Source organism: Salvelinus sp. IW2-2015, linkage group LG36, assembly GCF_002910315.2.
Source record: "Salvelinus sp. IW2-2015 linkage group LG36, ASM291031v2, whole genome shotgun sequence".
Lineage (NCBI taxonomy): Eukaryota > Metazoa > Chordata > Actinopteri > Salmoniformes > Salmonidae > Salvelinus > Salvelinus sp. IW2-2015.
This window is the reverse complement of record NC_036875.1, coordinates 978,171-997,408: the sequence shown is the minus strand read 5'-3', so window position 1 is coordinate 997,408 and position 19,238 is coordinate 978,171. Positions and strand designations below refer to the sequence as shown.

The 19,238-nt window shown below is 41.0% G+C and overlaps 1 pseudogene; it reads right to left on the bottom strand.

The window, feature by feature from the left end:
* Positions 1-3,101: 3,101 nt before the first annotated feature.
* LOC111959946 (striated muscle preferentially expressed protein kinase-like) overlaps positions 3,102-19,238 on the bottom strand; it is a 156,581-nt pseudogene continuing 140,444 nt past the window's right edge.

Genomic DNA, 19,238 nt, shown 5'->3' with positions numbered 1-19,238 from the left:
AATTATATGCATATCCTGGCTTCTGGGCCTGAGTAACAGGCAGTTTACTTTGGGCACGTCAGTCAGACAGGAAGTGGAGAAAAATAGACCCTAGCCTGAAGAAGTTTTAAGTTTGCTGAAAATAAACGCAGTTGACAGTGAGAGGATGTTTCTTCTTTTGCTGAGTTTATATACACTACTGTTCAAAGTTTGGGGCCACTTAGAAATGTCATTTTTTTTWAAGAAAAGCACATTTTTTGTACATTAAAATAACATCAAATTGATCAGAAATACAGTGTAGACGTTGTTAATCTTGTATATGACTATTGTAGCTGGAAACAGCAGATTTTTTATTGAATATCTACATAGGCATACAGAGGCCCATTATCAGCAACCCTCACTCCTGTGTTCCAATGGAACGTTGTGTTAGCTAATCCAAGTTTATCATTTTTAAAGGCTAATTGATCATTAGAAAACCCATTTCAAATTATGTTAGCACAGCTGAAAACTGTTGTACTGATTAAAGAAGCAGTAAAACTGGCCTTCTTCAGACTAGTTCAGTATCTGGAGCACCAGCGTTTGTGGGTTCGATTATAGGCTCAAAATGGCCAGAAACAAGGTACTTTCTTCTGAAACTTATCAGTCTATTCTTGTTCTGAGAAACGAAGGCTATTCCATGCAAGAAATTGAAGATCTCGTACAACGCTGTGTACTACTCCCTTCACATAACAGCGCAAACTGTCTCTAACCAGAATAGAAAGAGGACTGGGAGGCCCCGGTGCACAACTGAGCAAGAGGACAAGTACATTAGAGTGTCTAGTTTGAGAAACAGGCGCCTCACAAGTCCTCAACTGGCAGCTTCATTAAATAGTACCCACAAAATACTAGTCTCAACATCAACAGTCTGAGATATTGCTTTTTCTTTGCAACTCTACCTAGAAGGCCAGCATGCCATCTGTTTCTCAAACTAGATCCCAAACTTTTGAATGGTAGTGTATGTATATACAGTACCAGTCAAAAGTTTGGTCACACCTACTCATTCAAGGGTTTTGCTTTATTATTACTATTTTCTACATTGTACAATAATAGTGAAGACATCAAAACTATGAAATAACACATATGGAATCATGTAGTAACCAAAAAAGTGTTAAACAAATCTAAATATATTTTATTTTTGAGATTCTTCAAAATAGCCACCATTTGCCTTGATGACAGCTTTGCAAACTCTTGGCATTATCTCAACCAGCTTCACCTGGTTTGCTTTTCCAACAGTCTTGGAGTTCCCACATATGTTGAACACTTGTTAACTGCTTTTCCATTTCCTTTTCCAATCTGTGGTCCAACTCATCCCAAACCATCTCAGTTGGGTTGAGGTCGGGTGATTGTGGAGGCTAGGTCATCTGATGCAGCAGTCCATCACTCTCCTTCTTGGTCAAAGAACCCTTACACAGCCTGGAGGTGTGTTGGGTCATTGTCTTGTTAATTAACAAATGATAGTCCCACTAAGCGCAAACCAGATGGGATGGCGTATCGCTACAGAATGCTGTGGTAGCCGTGCTGATTAAGTGTGCCTTGAATGATAAATAAATCACAGACAGTTTCAACAGCAAAGAACCCCCATACCATCAAACCTCCTCCATGCTTCACGGTGGGAACCACACATGTGGAGATAATCCGTTCACCTACTGTACTCTGTGTCTTACAAACACACTTTGGTTTGAACCAAAAATCTCAAAATTGGACTCATCAGATCAAAGGACAGAATTCCACCGGTCTAATGTCCATTGCTTGTGTTTCTTGGCCCAAGCAAGTCTCTTCTTATTATTGGTGTCCTTTAGTAGTTGTTTCTTCACAGCAATTCAACCATGAAGGCCTGATTCACGCAGTCTCCTCTGAACAGTTGATGTTGAGATGTGTCTGGTACTTGAACTCTGTGAAGCATTTTTTTGGGCTGCAATCTGAGGTGCAGTTAATGCTAATGAGCTTATCCTCTGCAGCAGAGGTAACTCTGGTTCTTCCTTTCCTGTGGCGGTCCTCATGAGAGCCAGTTTCATCATTTCRCTTGATGGTTTTTCCAACTGCACTTGAAGAAACTTTCCAAGTTCTTTAAATTTTCCAGATTGACTGAACTTCATGTCTTAAAGTAATTATGGATGGACATTTCTCTTTGATTATTTGAGCTGTTCTTGCCATAATATGAACTTGGTCTTTTACCAAATAGGGTTATCTTCTGTATACCACCGCTACCTTGTCACAACACAACTGACTTGCTCAAACGCAATAAGAAGGAAATAAATTCCACAAATTAACTTTTAACAATGCACACCTGATAATTGAAATGCATTCCAGGTGACTACCTCATGAAGCTGGTTGAGWGAATGCCAATATTGTGCAAAGCTGTCCTTAAGGCAAAGGGTGGCTGCTTTGAAGAATTTCAAATATAAAATATATTTTAATTTAACACTTTCTTTGGTTACTACATGTTTCCACGTGTGTTATTTCATAGTTTTGATGTCTTCACTGTTATTCTACAAAGTAGAAAATAGTACAAATAAAGCAAAACCCTTGAATGAGTACTGTAGGTGTGTCCAAACTTTCGACTGGTACTGTATATATTGATTCTTGAAGAATATAATTTATAAATGCCTCATGAGCTCAGTTCAACTGAAATACCCCATCAGAACCCAAAACAYAAGCTTGTTTACCTCCAAATGTTTGTATACAATGTAAATGTAAACAAACACTGTATAGCCTCAAAACATTGTTAAAACTATACTTTTGATATCGCACATGGTCAGTCATTGCATCCATAGCTCTGTCTATCAATTTGAGAGTAGTTACATTTCTACATGCCCATCCCTCAGCTTTTTACCRAAACASAGGCGGGGTGKYCRCWTTGTTATAGTTTCAATTAAGGATTCTAGCTTTTAATTATGTACCGTATGCCATATCTTTCAATACAGCAATATTCTATTACATAATTGATTTAATCAGTTATATTTAGGTGCTTGTTAAATGTAATCAAGAAAGATAAAACACAAAACTCAATTGAAATAACACAAACTGCTACTTTTGGGTTGAAGTTGTATGTTCTTTATTATTATTTATAACTGTCATGCCTATCCCATGCCATATTCAGAGTTTCCGCAGAGAAAATAAATGTAAGAGCTGCACCAATTGTGATTACTCAAGCAATCAAATAAACAAACAACCAAACAATCACACAAAAAACAATCGAATAACATAATGTCGTTGTTCCCCCCCCCTGAAAAATCGCACAACAAAGCTGATATTGATTGTCAACTTACAAAGCAAACACTTCTGTTTCACTATCCGTCACATGGGACACTGCAACACATTCAAGGTATATATATATGCCTTAGGTACAAAACTCTGAACTTAATCATTATCAACCTTGCATGCTGTTCCGTTCCAAAAATAATTTGCAACTAATTTACTTCTTAACGTACTGGAGGTGTCTTGCTCAGTACTTCTTAGTCTTCATACATCAATATTTACCCTCTCCATTTAAATGGTAATACTATCTTCACAATATATTGAAATACATTCATCCAAAAAATCAAGCATATCATAGTTTTATACAAAACTCTGTGACGTGACACACAAGCAGCCATCAAATCAATCTCATACCTGACCATGGAATTCAACTAGAAGAATCCTGCTTAAATACTTAATTCTAAACAAACCCACTGATGCTGTTGATTAAAACTTAAATACAATGCAATGTAAAATCAACTTCATGACACACATCTGCCACATCACTTCATGATTATACCACAATAAATATATAACATACATTACCAATCAAAAGTTTGGACACACCTACTCCTTCAAGGTTTTTCTTAATTTTTTACATTGTAGAATAATAGTGAAGACTTCAAAACTATGAAATAACACATACAGTGGCTTGCGAAAGTATTCACCCCCCTTGGCATTTTTCCTATTTTGGGATTTTTGTGGGATTTGTATCATTTGATTTACACAACATGCCTACCACTTTGAAGATGCAAAATATGTTTTATTGTGAAACAAATAAGAAACAAGACAAAAATACAGAAAACTTGATTGTGCAGAACTATTCACCCCCCCAAAATCAATACTTTGTAGAGCCACCTTTTGCAGCAATTACAGCTGCAAGTCTCTTGGGGTATGTCTCTATAAGCTTGGCACATCTAGCCACTGGGATTTTTGCCCATTCTTCAAGACAAAACTGCYCCAGCTCCTTCAAGTTGGATGGGTTCCACTGTGTACTGCAATCTTTAAGTCATACAACATATTCTCAATTGGATTGAGGTCTGGGCTTTGACTAGGCCATTCCAAGACATTTAAATGTTTCCCCTTAAACCACTCACTGTTGCTTTAGCAGTATGCTTAGGGTCATTGTCCCATTCTCAAATCTCTGGAAGACTGAAGCAGGTTTCACTCAAGWATTTTCCTGCATTTAGCGCCATCCATCATTCCTTAAATTCTGACCAGTTTCCCAGTCCCAGCCGATGAAAAACATCCCCACATGATGCTGCCACCACTATGCTTCACTGTGGGGATGGTGTTCTCAGGGTGATTAGAGGTGTTGGGTTTGCGCCAGACATAGCATTTACCTTGATGGCCAAAAATCTCAATTTTAGTCTAACCTGACCAGTATCTTCCTCCATATGTTTTGGGAGTCTCCCACATGCCTTTTGGCAAACACCGAAAGTGTTTGCTTAATTTTTTCTGGCCACTCTTCCGTAAAGCCCAGCTCTGTGGAGTGTACGGCTTAAAGTGGAGCTTTGCAGCTCCTTCAGGGTTAYCTTTGGTCTCTTTGTTGGCTCTGAATAATACCCTCCTTGCCTGGTCCTTGAGTTTTGGTGGGCGGCCCTCTCTTGGCTGGTTTGTTGTGGTGCCATATTCTTTCGATTCTTTAATAATGGATTTAATGGTGCTCCATGGAATGTTCAAAGTTTCTCATATTTTTTATAACCCAACCCTGATCTGTACTTCTCCACAACGTTGTACCTGACCTGTTTGGATAGCTCCTTGGTCTTCATAGTGCTGCTTGCTTGGTGGTGCCCCTTGCTTAGTGGTGTTGCAGACTCTGGGGCCTTTCAGAACAAGTGTATATATACTGAGATCATGTGACACTTAGATTGCACACAGGTGGACTTTATTTAACTCATAATGTGACTTCTGAAGGTAATTGGTTGCACCAGGTCTTATTTAGGGGATTGATAGCACGCACCACTTTTCCATTAAAAAAATAGAAAAAAAATGTTTTAAACAAGTAATTTTTTTMATTTCACTTCACCAATTTGGACTATTTTGTGTATGTCCATTACATGAAATCCAAATAAAAATCAATTTAAATGACAGGTTATAATGCAACAAAATAGGAAAAACACCAATTGGGGTGAATRCTTTTGCAAGGCATTGTATGGAATCATGTAGTAACCAAAAAWGTAWCTTCTGACTGTTACTGTATCTACACAATAAATATATGTTGTTATAAATACTGTTTCAATGTTGGATAATGAAGATAGCAAAACTTATAATCGATTAACAAAATGTACAAAACAATTGAAATCTAACAGTTTCATAAATTAACATTTTCTTAATTTGCGTGGATGTGACATGCAACTACACACATTTATTTTCTGAGTAAGTAACCATTTGGCAATATACCCAAAACAAAAATACATTCTTTCTCCAAGCATCATCCTAATTTAAAAGTGAGGACCTGCATTWTGAGTAACTGATGACTAGTCTGCAATCATATGCATTCTTACAGTCAAAAGCTGTGGTTACACATTGCTTTAACATGTGGTTGTCGTCATCCAATCAATATCTGATCGAGATTTGTTACGCCTACACATAGGAATMAAATGTGTCTCATCTGCCCACAACGTCAATAYTGTGACCAGATTCCCTGGTCCCGCCCTGTATGCAAATTAAGCCAACCTGCCTTGGACCTCCCCTTATGACACAAGCTGTTTAAATCAACAGAAAACAGCACAAGTTTATAGTCAATAGTTTTATACTCTCATCATTACAACCTATGTTTGTTACCCAGCGATATGAGACATAATAGACTACTGTCCCCATAACCTCGATCTGTCCACAGCCGTAGTAATAAATATTCAGAGAATCTCCCATCCCCTGACAGTCACCACAAAAACGTGCTAAGTATCTGGATGTATGTACAAAATACAATTAATGCACAGTATAAATACAAATGACAGGCCCTAATGCACAGACTAGAAACAGAAACGTGTTAAGTTACAGGGTAACTACAAACTGCATCTCCGAATGGTGCATCGCATTTAACCAAACAGGTCTGGACAGGGTTGATATTAACCCATGGATGTTTACATGCGTTGTCTTTATATTATTTGTAATCTTGCATTGTAAATAACCTTTAGTATAGGCCTAAACATTACCAAAGGACGGAATGTGACATGCTGGGAGAACGATCGTGGTTTCGTTTTCTCCAAATCATTGATCAGTGATAATTCACTAATGAAACCTCTGATATGATAAGCTATAGCAAAACKAATGGTGAAATYATGAAAATGCATGGATAAAAGTGGCAATCGATAAAACGTGCAAAGAGGTACACATGTAAAGCAAATACTATGGCTTTATAAAGGGAATAAAGCGTCAATCTGAAAGTAGCCTTAATAAGAGTCCTTTGTGTTTGTAGCCTGCAGTATATTGTACAGTGGCCTCGTTCATGCTTACAGACAGCTATGCACCTTAACGCATCAGTTTGGACATCTTCTGCACTGTATTCATAGCTGGAAAATGCTCAAAGATTCATAGAATAGAATCGAAAAGAATTTCATCATACCACTGTATTATTTTCATATCTGATATAGAAACTGAATTAGACTATTCACCACCCACCCACCATTTATTTTGGCTACAGGTGGAGAATTAGGCCTACACATTATACCTTKCCATACTCTTGTCATGCACTGTGCTCTTCTGCAGCGACTCCATCATAGTCCGTCCCTAACATCCCCAATACATATGCAGTTCAATTTAAATGATTCTATTACAGTCCTTGGAATTTCTGTAGTTTTCAAATATAACATTTTGCACTGGCATTGGATGTGKGATCGGGATAACCCTTTTTCTCTCATTCGTGATGATATGTCTTCATAAATATCTTTATTTCTATATGCCCATTTTAGCTGGACCCGGTATTGGGATTGTGGCATCTGACCACAGTGCCAGTATAGRCACTTGGTTTCTAATGAAGACCATGATCTTAATTCAGCTGAAAAGTGTTATTTTTTTGAGAGGGCAGGACAACCGTGACCTTGCCCAAATGTATAYGCTTTTGTTGTCAGGATTCGTTTACACTTCAAGGACATCCATACAAGATGCATCTTCGACTACCTCCAGAGGTTGTCAGGAAGACCTAATCACAATCAGATCACAATGTGTCTTTTGATGGTCTACAGCTGTTGATAAATGTGGGCAMAATCAGAATGTGGACAAGATCAGGACAACAGATGCATGTTAGAACCAGGTATAAACGGGGCAAATGACCTTAGATTAAGCCACTCATCACCTCATCTGTTCAATCACATGTCACAATGTCATTTGTCAAAATGTTCAATCTGAACTCAAGTATGGGCACAGCATGACCCTTCCACATTCTACCCTGTGACTCAAGACACCCTCAGTTCCTGTGAATGTAAGGTATTGGAGATCTTGGCATCCGTTGTATACAAAGGTTTAGACAAATCGTCTGCAATGTCCATGAATTTTGAGAACTATAGGAAAATTGACATTGTAATATATAATGACAAAGACTTGGTTAGCCAAATCAGAATGTCTTTAAGAATATTTTCAGGTCCTACTCCTTGATTTGGGTTGCGTTGATTAGTTGTTCACTGTTCTGGTAGATATTGCTAATCTTGTCTGAACCATTTTGCCTAATGTCATAAATAACCCAATGCTTTCTCAATGCATTTAAACCGACTCATGTTGTCAAGAACTTTCTGATTATCAAAGATAGAACATGTCGACTGAGATTAAGGGCGTACATACTGTAGCGCCCATAATCATGGACMCAAGATGTTATCAGTAGTGTCTGCAGTTTGTTCATAAAAACTAGCTGAGAAGGGACATCATCTCCACAAATTTCATCATCCTAGGGAAAGATAAAATTACACATGTACTAGATATTAAGAGAAGATATCTGGTTGATATACTTGGATACAAGAGGTTTAGATAAAACAATTACGAGCTTCTGAGTATTAAAAAGAGAGCGCAGAGGTTTGGAACTTTGAGCTGGAGAAATGTGTATCACACCATGAAATACACAAAKAACTATTCTGTTATTGTCTCATTACAAGAACATTCTCTGTAGGGACTATGGTGGAGGCAGAGAGATTCTTCATATCTCGAACCAGTTCTGGATTTTGTGATTTTATGTCCATTTGTCTGAAAAGCTAAACTCATAACTCATCTCACCAGGTTAGGGGGCCAAGGGGGTTTTTCAGGGCTCGATCCTAGAACCTGCCTCATATAGAGTAGGCACCTCCTTTCATGCAACAGCTCCTGCCTTCATGCATTTGACATATTCAGCCGTGCTCACTGTGTGACCGGTGTCATGGGAGATGGGGGTATAGGGCCGGTGGGGGACTGGGGTGAGCTTTGGTACGACCGAAGGAGGAGCTTGTGCTTGGTGGCCACACCCGCCCGCAGCTTCTGCTGCTTGTCCAGGTAGTCCTTGAGGCGTGTGGTGTTAAAGGTGAGGGTTTGCCGCCGCAGCCGCATCAAGTAGGCGTCCTGGAGCCATGAGTTGTTGTAGCAGTCCTTGATGGAAGGACGGGCCCTGAAACAGAGGTTACAACCAGGGTCAAGCAGCCTGAACTCAAAATCACAAACTCTCCCACAAGGGATTGATAATAAATGCGATACGACAGAAAAATACAAATTCTATCATTCATTCATTACGGGCTATGGCAGCCATTGGCAGCAATGTTGAACGGGTGTAGGTGTGAGGACTTTCCTCAATCCTGCGCTATCTATCAATGGCAGCAAAATATGTGTATCGATCAAGTTAACAACATCCAATGATTTGTAATTTTTTGGAGTGAATAAGATGCCATTGTGTTGAGAACGTAGTTGTACCCCTACTTTATTGATATGTCAAAGAAAAATAAGAACTCGCCAATGTCAGTGCGGACAGTACATAATATAATTAATTGACCAATTCATCAAAAGAAAATGGCACTTAATTGGTATAAATTATCGCTTACCAAGGGTAACTACAGAGGACCTTTTTAAAAAACAGAGAGGCACTTTGAGACACGTTCCGGTAGAGTTTTCCCACATCAAACTTGGCGGCCAAGATTCTGGCTTCAGTCTCCTGTGGATCATTCTCCATGAAAGGTAACCTGCCGCTCAGCCTGAAATCATTTGAAATGGGTTTGAAATAGGTTTGACAGAGCACTTAAAATAAACAAATTAAACAGTCAATAATTGAAATGGGTTTAAATTGGTTTGACAGAGCACTTGCAATACACAAATCAACACAGTCAAAGATGAATGCGTCACAATTTGTGTTTTTAGACATTTAAACGCACTTTAAATAAAGTTAGATTTTATTCATGTAAAGCAGATGTCCAGCTGTAACACTGTGTAGATGGCCACACGTTGTTGTCAATTCTGTTTCAGCTCAGTCAACTCAGGAAATTAAGTGAAAATTAATTAATTAAAGAACACCCTTACAGAACTGTAAAAAGACCATTGACAGTCATGAATGGTATTTGAATGAACTGGGAATTGGCTCGAGTTTGAATGTGTTCAAATGGCATTTGGCTCAAAGCCTTGCTCATACTCACATGATGAAGGTCAACACGCCCACACTCCAAATGTCAGCTGCAGGGCCCACCACATCCCCCTTCAACATCTCGGGAGCTTTAGGGAAAGGTTAGGAAAAAGAAAAAGGTTAGGGAAAGGTTAGGGAGATAACGTCTGGGCATTCAGCTATAGGAGGACACATAAAGGGACACAACTAAGGTGTGTATACATACCTGGTATTAACATATGATTAATTGATCATGTATGATTAGATCATTATCTATTTATCACTCCGTGCATCTATACATGGTATTATAAGCTGTCTCTTACTGGCTGTGTCGGCATTGTACCTACACACATATATTTTCTGAGTAAGAACTTGCTGCACCGAACACATTTTGATATGTTTGAAAATGTTCATATTGCCCAAGTTTACAAGTTTTCACCTTCAATAAATATTCTTATACATAAGGATTCCCTATTATACATGTTTTATTGATAAGTTGAATCAGGTACAGTATGTTAGTTATATGCTAAGATTAAAATGTTCAGCCCCTGTGTTTCAACCCTCAGGAATGGGTTGAGACACAGCGATTTAGATAATCCTCACGACTTACACATATACTCCAGAGTTCCAACAGGTGGGCTGAACGGCTTGAGGAAGAGTGGGTTAAAGGTCTGGGCGCTTCCAAAGTCTATGATCTTCACCATGTTCATGTAGGTGATGATGATGTTCTCCGGTTTGATGTCTAAGTGCAGGATGCGGCGTTTGTGCAGGTAGTCCAAACCTTGCAGAACCTGAACGATGTAGCCCACCACGTCATCCTCCGAGTAGCGGAATCTGTGTGGGGGGGGGGGGGTGCAGGAGGGACAACAAAGGATAAAAGGGTCAATTTAATTTCAATTCTGTCAATTGAGGAAGTTAACTGAAATTCCAAATTCCTGTAATTTGATTTGAATTGAATTTATTTGGGTAAAAAATTATTCCACAAGATGTGCATCGCATTCTCAGAGGATAGCACTTAATTGAAACACTAATTTCCAAAGTGGTCCTCGATGGTAAATTGCTTTTCAATTAGAACATTTGATGGAATTGACTCCAACCCTGACCCAGGAACACTATACAGAGCAAAAGCAATCCTCACGTACAAAAATATATAACAGAAATATTCCACAAGTTGGTACACCTAAGGATTTGTGCTGCCTGACCTGTCGATAAGGCTGTAGATGAGCTCTTTCCCTCTGCAGCACTCTGAGATGAGCACCAGATAGCGGGGCGTGACGTAGGCCTCGTGCAGAGCCATGATCTTATCGTGGTGGAGGGACTTGAGGATGTTGTACTCCTGCAGGACCGTCTGTTTGTTGTCTGTTTCGTAGGGCACGATCTTAGCCATGAACAGGTTGCCTGTGGCGTTCTCTCTACATTCTCGGATCACGCCGAAGCGGCCCCTTTAAGACAAACAAAGAGAAAACAATCTTGAGGTGACACTTTTATTAAAGCCTTCAGGTATTATGTTTTATGATCTGTTATGAGTGTACAAACCTTTAAAATGTATTTTTAATAAGGCTTATAATATACGATGTCTCTCTAAATGTATCAACATTACAACWGACTCAATAGTCAATCTAACTGAATTATAGAAAGGTCAATTTTCAGTGGGATGCATAAAAAATACAATAATTATAATAACAATAAGATTATGGTAAGACAACCTTGAGGGAAATGCTGTCTCTAAAATATAAAAGAAGTTGATGTCTACACTGTTTCCTTCACAGTCATAACCCCATTCAATGTTATAACCCTGAAATTGCACAATATTGAATAGAAAACTAAACTAAAATCTATGAAGCTGTTTGCATGGGTTACTTTCTTGCATAGGTTACACAGTTCAATAAACCACTGTGGGAGCCTAATCCCTGAGCAGATCACAGTGGGAGCATTGTGGACATTTCATTTTCTATGCTTCCTTTACCTGGCCTTCTCATCCATGAAGGTGTATGGTTTCTGGGGCACTCCCTGGCGCAGGGTGCTCTCACCAGGTCGTCCCCCCAAGGGCGTCTTGCATCCTGACGGCGTCATACGTGTGGGTGTAACCCCACTCTTCCCTGCTGTACTCGTGCTGGAAATTAGCATGACTGGGGATGAGATGGCAGGGATGGAGAGGAAGGGTGGGGTGACGCGTGGTGTGGCAGCCGGTATTGGTGCATACATGGGCACAGACAAAATGGGTTTACAGATGGCGGGCGGAGGCGCMACGAGTGGGGGCGGGGTCTTAATCATGGGCGAGACGGTATTGACGGGACTCTGGGGTTTGGGGAGAACGATAGGGGGAGCGAGCTTGGTTATGATTGCTGGTTGAGACAGTGTAGGTTTCGTGACTTTGATGTTGAGGGTCTTGGCTTTGGCCGGGGCTGGGGCGGGCTGAGCCGGAGGCGGGCTTTGGATCTCAGGGATGGCCAGGTGGGACGGGACCTCACTAATAAGCATGGGGGCGGAAGCAGCACTGGTTGGGGTCTGAGGGACTATGGGTTTGGAATCAATAGGTTTAGAGGCGGGGGTAGAAGCGATAGGCTTGGCCGGTGGTACAGCAGAAGAGGAAGCGGAGGCAGACGGGGTCTGTCTGGATGGGGCGGGGTGCAACACTTTACTAGGCGCAGGCTTCAAGGAGGGGACGGTCATTGTTGACGTTTTGACCACTGGTGCTGCAGGGACTGTCTTCACAACTACTGATCCACTGCATTTTGTTGGCACTGTTGATTCAGAATAACACTGTTTTTAGTGTCTTTTTTTCCCTCTCGTACAATGCTATGAAAAAAATACTTTGCTATGACACCTTCATATTTGATGGAGAGAATAAGAGTTCACAGGAGTTTGTCGATCTCCAGGTTTGTCAAGCACATAATTTGTGTACATGTGTGCAAACGTTTAAACCACAGGGAATGTACGATGGAAAACGCTCAATGAGCTTGAAGTGATATATTACTATTCATATTACTATTAGTTATTCATACTAGAAAGTAGTACATACCTGAAGCGTCCAGGCACTCTACCTCTGAGAGGTTACTGAAGGGTCCTTGGCCTGCCTTGTTCACACACGCCACTCTAAACCTGAAGACGCCCCCTGCTGGCAAGTCAACCACATTGTAGTAACAGTCAGCCACTCCTGTGGCCATGGTGAGCCAGTTACTCTCAGCTGGGGGAGAAAGACCACAGACATATTTTCATGTGTTCATGTTAATATATAATTAAGAAAKACACATTTCAATCATTGTCAGAGAACAAGGCCATGGAAAGAAGTTGAATGAATCATTGGGGTAATACAACTGTGATGTCTGTCAGTGATGGAACAGAACAGGACTGCAATATTGCTAACGACCACAAGAGGGCAGTAGTGTGTTGGACTGCAGACATTTGGYGTATTTTACAACTGCATTTGGACAGTATGGCTTTGAAATTATACTAACAAAGTAGTGTGTGTGTGTGGCTGAATCTCAAATCACCTCCTTCCCCCACCCCTCGGCTCTACATTTACGAGGCCATGCGTACCTCCGCCATATGAAGAAGTGTCCCAAAGCTGAGACAGTGAAAATGATTGAGGTTGTAGGGGCTAATTAGACCGATAGCTACTTTAACCAAGCAAGCAAGGCTGCGGGCTCCAGAGGGAAGTGGTATCCCAACACGCTCCGCAATATATTTGGAGTTTGCGCATTTTCATACGAAAGAATGGAGAGGCGTGCCTAATTATATGCCATGTGCATTTGTTTTTAATCGGATTTCAAAGCTTGACACAACACCTCCCAAATTAAATGTTTAACTGTTACAGAGGTTTATATATTGTACATTTATATATTGTATATTGGAATTTGTTCATTTGAATTCCATGTTTGTTTTATTATTTGAATCTGAAACATAAATTGCATCATTCAAGTCACAAGTGTGTCCTGAAGTTGATGGGTTTATTGATCTCCTCGCCACCCTCTGAAAGTCTCCCTCTGAGTTTTTTCAGCAACACGTGACAACGGAGGGCCCTCTGAGAGAGTTGGCAGGGGCGAGGGGGTGGTTTGGGACACCATGACTCACTCTCTGCTTTTCTCTCCAGAGAGTAGGTGCAGGGGGSCATACTGTCTGAGGGCTTCCAGAGGACCAGGGCAGTGTTCTTATAGCGCTGGGGAACCTCAGGAGTCCCAGGACGAGTGGGTAAACCTATGAGGGCAGAAATGTATTATCATCATTGCAACTCAGTCCTATTCAATCCAAATCAATAAACGCGTTATACCTAATATAATGCCTTAGGTAAAGAATATGTTCAGTTGCGAGAGAGTTTGTCTAAAGATAGATTCATATCAAGTTGATGGTAATTCATTTGGTATCATTTGGTGAAGTAACAGAATTCAAAAGGAATTTTCGCTAATCTAGAGTAGGTTAGTTGCTGTGCTGGTCAAGGGGTCTATCCACACCTAAATAATAGAAAGGGAAACATTGTCATATAGAAAACCAACAAATAACCCTGAAATTGTTTTTCTGTGTCTTTTTGTCTTTCTCCATCTCCATCGCTCTCTCTCTCACAAACACACACACAAAGCCGATTCTCTCTGTCTTGCCCTCTCTGATGCGTGTGACTCTAACTCACGAGCGAGGGAGAGGATACAGGAGCTGGAGACCGAAGCTAGAAGGTTGGTGGCCACACACTCGTACAGCCCTGCATCCTTCTTGGTGGTTGTCATGATCATCAGCAGCTGCCTGCCAYCAGGACAGGAGATAATGTTCATTCCGGCATCAATCTGCAGAGGCTTCTTATCTGAGGAGGAAGAAAAAGGAACACTTTACTTAAAGCCAGCAGGTATAATGCATTATGATGCAGTTATAATATACTGTAAGATTTGTTACACAAAGAGTGGAGGCTAGGGATGGATTTTACATTTAGCTCTTATAATAAGCTTTTACCTTTCATCCAGGAGATGTGTGGATGGGGGCTGCCAGCTGGTAGGCAGCTAAGGGTGATGGGATCTCCCTCCAGCAGGGTGTAGTCCCTCAAYTTGATGTGGAACACGGGAGGGAAGTCTGGAGGAGAGACAMATTGGGAATGTGATTAAGAAGAATGGGCATGATTTCAATCCATTTTAAGCAGTCTTTTGTTTACCTGCCTGCTGTCATCAAATGCTAATTAAGCATTTTTGTACAAACCAACCAATGCAATTCAATATCCCCCTGTGTCTCCAGAACAGCTGGATTTGTTGGCGAGGGATCGCTCGGCCCCTTTCTGGTGGGCACTTTGTGTGATTGAGATTAAGGGATGTTTCGAGAGGCTGAGATCTCACCACAGAAAGKGCACAATTTTCTGGGCTTGTAAAAACAGTCCCATAACTAGCTATGACCTACAAAAAATATATTTTGCTTGATATGTATTTCAGAGATTGCTAGCTAGTCTCTTTCGACAGCTGTGTATGAACATGCTGTTGGATTGATAAGCAAATTTACATTAACAAGCTACTGTGCAGTGCCTTTGGAAAGTATTCAGACCCCTTGACTTTTTCCACATCATTTTCCTCTCATCAATCTACACACAATACCCCATAATGACAAATGGGGTACATTTTTTTCTTCTAATTTATATAAAATAAAAATACATGGAAATATCACATTTACATAAGGATTAAGCTTTTAAATGATATAAGATACTTGTATGTTCTTGAATGTTTAATATTACGATTATTTATATGAATTGCGCKCCCTCCAATTTCACCGGATGTTGTCGACTGGTGTCCCGCTAGCTGGACGCCTATCCCTGATTAATTAMAGCACCTTTGACAGTGATTACAGCCTTGAGACTTCTTGGGTATGACACTAAAAGCTTGGCACACCTGTATTTGGGGAGTTTCTCTGATTCTTCTCTGTAGATCCTCTCAAGCTCTGTCAGGTTGGATGGGGAGCATCGCTGCACAGCTATTTTCAGGTCTCTCCAGAGATGTTCGATCGGGTTCAAGTCCGGGCTCTGGCTGGCATAGGCGGAAATCCCAGGGGGGACGGGGGGGACACGACCCCCCCCCATCCTGGGAAAAATATGATTTGTCCCCCCCAATATATCACTGTAAACATAACTATGTAATTTCAATAATATTAGTAATACGCAACGAAAGCACTTATGGTGATTATAGACACTTAATAGCGCGTTTTTAAGTTTCAAAAGATTGCGACCCCCGACCTTTGCCTCACAATGGTTTGATCCACTGCCAGTTCCTTAGCTGGCAAGGTAACAGAGGGTTAGTATCTACTGTGTGAAAGGCACTCAATGCACGTAACTGACGTGAGGTTTATGTAGTCAAACGGCCATAGCAATGTTTTTTTTATGTCGGCAGGGTTCACACACACACTAGCTGAATTTGCAGAGCTAGCACGCAAACTAAAGCAAACATTAACCATCGTCAAAGATGGAATCTTTGCTATCGTCAGTTTATTCCAAGATCAGCATGCAGCTGTAGTGCTTCAAAGTCCCTGTGATAAGGTTAGCGATAAACTGAAGTCCAAACTGAACAGAACTACACTCTCTTCTACCATTGTCTTAAATATATTTAATGGTCTCGTTGCAAAAGCTAAATTGTCGCTAGTGAACTTTTTAATTTTAATTTTATTTCACCTTTATTTAACCAGGTAGCAAAGGTTATAGCAAACACCACAGAAACGGAATTGGTGCTCGCTAGCTTTGCAAATTCAGCTATTGTTGGAAGCCAGCCAATATGAAACTAACTATATTAAAATTACAAAAGGTTGCAGCATATGTTGTGTAAATGGTGAACTCATACAGCTGTCAACTCTTGTCACTGCAATCCGTTTCACATTTGCTAGCTACCTTTTAGATCGAAGTACATATAGAATGATAGAAGATAAGATGATAGAAGCCCATCTCCTACTGTAAATAACCTACACACTATGTGTGTGTGTAGCCAGCCAGCCAGCCAGCCAGCCAGGTAGAAAAATGGCAGAAAAAAGAAAAAAGACGGACATCAGAGTATTTTTCAGTACACCAAAACGCAAAGTAAGAACCCTAGTAGCCTAATATCTCAAAGACCAGTTAATAAAATGTTCATAAGAAAGAAGTGAGATGCTAATGGAAATGTTTCACAATGATGTCATTAGGCAGAGCAGGCAACAGATGGCACACAGACAGCAGAGTTGGGGACAGATATGCAGGGACAGACTGGCAGAGACAGGGAGTCTCAGGTAAGTTTGTTGAGTCTTTGTTTGGCAACATTATGAAAGGTTCTCCATTTTTTTTTTGTAAAATAGGGACATAATTGGAAAATGCCATGGATACCCTTCTCAACTTAAACTGGTGACTGAACTAATATTTGTTTAAGGCAATGGTATTTCTGTTGTGATTAATTGTGTAGTTTTGGGTACCGGTAGTTAGGAGTACGGCAAACACCTTATTTCTTTTCTAGGAGACAGACTGTTGTGAGTCAGTGAGGGTGGTGAAAGGGAAAGAGCCAGGGAGAGAGACTTCAGAGGACAGTGTCACAGCCACGGCAGGACCAGGTGTCACCCTTGTTGCCAGCAGCACCAGTATAGGGGACAGTGGCACAGCATTGTCCAGTTACCTCAGTGATGGCACAAAACTATATCAGCCACACCCACAATTTATAGAACCGCAAACTCTTGCCAACAGAGTGTTGACGTTTCAAGAGAGATGGTTTCGCGATTTCCCCTGGCTACATTATAATCCATCAATAAAAGGAGTGTTGTGTTTTCACTGTTGCCAAGGGTTTTCAAGCCAGCCATCTTTTGGCCAAAGAGCGGATGCTGCCTTCATTAGTGCAGGATTTAGGAACTGGAGAAAAGCCATTGAAAAATTCACAGCACATCAAAACTGCCAAACCCACCGCCACTTTGTAACTGTAACAGCACACCAGCTAAATCCAATCAGTGTCCAGTTATCCAGCCACGTGGGGTAAACTGCAGGAGGACGCAAGGCATTGCTTGATGAAAATTGTTAGTTCGGTGCGGCATGTAGTAAGACAGGGACAAGCCTGCTCAGCCCCACTGATCTGGGATTCCCTTTCTTGGGTCCATCAGTTAGGTGTCCTCTATGGCCACTCAGGAAAGTTTAAGAGCATGTTTGAATCAATTGTCACGTCCAAAGATACAAATCTGACCACCCTGAAACCCCTATGTCCAACAAGGKGGACTGTGCGGAATACTGCTATTAGAGCTGTGCTAGGGCAGTATGAGCRGGTATTAAGCAGCYTAGAAGAGATGGCAAAAACTGCATCCAAGACAGCTTCAACTGCCAGTGGCTTATTCGAGCACTTCAGCAAAGGCAWGACTGTGTTGGGCCTCACACTTGCCTCTGCTGTTCTTGGAGAGCTTGAACGTCTAAACATTTCACTGCAGAAGAAAACTCAGACTGTCTCTGGTATGCAGGCTGCAGTCGAGTGTGTGCGGTCATCTCTTAGGGGCAAGAGAAATGACAAAAGCTACCTTTGACTGTATGAGAAAGCAACAACATTGATTGACTCTATTGAATCCATTGAGACGCACTCAAGACGATTTGCTGGCAAAGCAGTGGATCACTATAGGGCAGACATTTTTTAAGTGTTGGATGGTGTGGAGGTTCAGTTTGGCGACCGTTTTGACCAGGACAGTCTAAACGTCCTGCAAAAGTTGGAAAGAGCGCTTCTCACGGGGGAGTTGGATGAGTCTCTAGATCAGTACCCAGAGGTGAACATAGATTCTCTTTCAGTGCAGATCYATCTCTTTCACAAMAAATACCCCTGTAGCAGCAGTGGAGAGGCAGCAGAGGTCCCCAGGAGGCTTCCAGTGGAGGTGCAGGGGTTGTTTGACCAAGTTGAGGTACTGATCAGAATTTTGTTTGTGGTGCCAGTGTGTTCATRTGAGGCTGAGAGGAGTTTCAGTGCACTCCGCAGGTTAAAGACTTGGCTACGGGCTTGCATGGGCCAAGAGAGACTGAACGGGGCAGTTGTCTGTAATGTACATAAAGACAGGCTGGACAGTCTCAAGACGGAAAATATCTGCCAGCAATTGGTTGGATCCATTGAAACCCGCAAACATATGTTYGGTTCTTTTGTTCAGTAGTGTGTATAGCAGTGGTTTTCAACCTTTTTTGGGGTACTGGAACCCCTGCATATTTTGAGTCAAGGCAGGCAAGGTTTTGAGCGGTCCTCAGGGACCTCCACCCCCTCTATATTATATGTAAAGTTACTGGAAACCTTGTGGTACTGAATACGTTCATTACACTTTTTTTATTTCACAGACCCCTTGCAACTACACCAGGGACCCCTAGGGGTCCATGGACCCCTGGTGTATAGTATGATATTTGTTCTTTTGTTTAGTAGTTTTCAGTTTTTAGTACATGACAGTACACTTACTAAATATTTATTTAATGTTATTKTATTTAAAATTGCATACATTGTGTGACATACTTGTC